Source organism: Mus musculus, chromosome 2 (assembly GCF_000001635.26).
Source record: "Mus musculus strain C57BL/6J chromosome 2, GRCm38.p6 C57BL/6J".
NCBI classification, from domain to species: domain Eukaryota; kingdom Metazoa; phylum Chordata; class Mammalia; order Rodentia; family Muridae; genus Mus; species Mus musculus.
Genome location: NC_000068.7, coordinates 138,506,161 through 138,507,982, shown reverse-complemented (window position 1 = coordinate 138,507,982; position 1,822 = coordinate 138,506,161).

Sequence of the window (1,822 nt, the reverse complement as noted above, 5' to 3'; positions counted from 1 at the left end):
TCTGGCTTCATCTTATGTAGGTCTTGTGTATGTTGCCAACGTGGATGTGATTTCATATATGCAACTTTTCTGTTGTATCCAAAAAATAGATTCTTTGAAGTCATCTACCACCTGTGGCTTTTATGATCTTTCTTTCTTTTTTGTCCCCTTCCTCAATAATCTCCAAGCCTCTGGGACTATAATACTGACACACCATTTAGATTCAGCACTCTGAAATCTCTTCTTCTATTTACATGGACTAGTTGTGGGTCTCTGTTTTAACTTCCATCCTCTGTATGAAGATGCTTGAAGGGCTGAGAGATATGTCATTCGAAGTAGTTTTAACAATATATTCTTTTAGCAGAATAATAATAGGTTCCCTGCTAGGACCTATATCCCACTTAGCCACCTGTTCTTGGCCTCATTAACACTTCCAGGTATGGGTTTTACCTGGTGGAATAAACCTTAAATCAATCAGAAAGTGTCTAGTTACTCCTATAACGTTTGTGTTACTATTGCACAAGTGCTCATAGCTTGCCACAGTGATCATTATTGTGTGTCTACGTTTTACAGCGGGGTGACAATGATGATTACGTTTCTCTGACAGTAACAACATAGCACCTTTCAGCACTATGAAAGTTAGCCATGAGGCTTCAATGTCAATGACCTGGGTTTCTCCATGTCTATGACTTAAGTGAGCAGTGTCTTTAGCAATGACGTCTTAATGTCAAGCTTTAGAGGGTAACCAAGGACATTAGTAATACCTTGTAATGTTTAGGGTTCTATGGAACTCCACTAGCCAACAACTTTAAGAAAGGTAACTATTTCTAGTTCTGGTACTTTTATTTGTGCCTATGACATCTAATAGGAGTATGGTTATGCTGTTATATGGTAACTCCATTTAAATTATAGAGATAGAGATGGACACGGAGACAGAGACGGAGATGGAGAGAGGTAGAGATATGGAAGCTCTATAGCACTAGGTTTTCATATGGCTTCATCAAAGGCCTTTAGCATTAGTGATCCCTCTGCATATTCCTTCTTCTACCCCTTCCTTCCATTGCTAATCCCTTTTAAACTTTCCTGTTCATTAGCTCTGACTTAAGAAATTTTATTAGTTGTTAGTTCGGTAGATGTGCTTTGCATACATCCAGAGATGCAACAGCAAGTAGGGAGGGGAGCTAGAGAGAGGGAGGAAGGGAGAGGGAGACACTCAAAATGAAAGGACTTTCGTCTCATAGGCAACAATATTTTTCTGACTTCACTTAGTTCTGAATGTAATTCTAAATGAAATCTGAATTTATCCATACTAGGTTGTTTCTGATGTTGTAATGTTTGCAGCTCTTGTATTTCTTTCTCCAGGTTCCAGTCACATATTCCCCTCCTTATCTTCATCTTTCTTTATCTTCGTCTCTCTGTATTTTCTTTTCTTTTGGGTATTGCTATACTGCACTAGTTAATCTAAACTCAGGATCTTCCTGTCTTCATTCCCTAAATGCTAACATTACAGACATATATGACCAAACTTAGCCTTTTGATTGTATTTTAAATACCTTAATTCATATATTAAGAGTTCTATTTTAATATACCCAGAATATACACAGCACAACTCACAAAAGTGTGGAGGCTTCAAACCCATTTAGAAGGGGAGACAAAATAATCACCAAAGGCAGAAGGAGGGAGGGACCTTGGTAGGAGAGGGAGGAAAAAAAAGGGTGTGGGGGCAGAACCAGCTATAGGAAGAGACAGGAGAAAAGTCTGGAGGGCCAGAGAATGAATAGAAATAAGTAGCAGTAGGGGGTGGGGAACTTGGGGAACCACTATAGAGTCCCAGACACCAGAG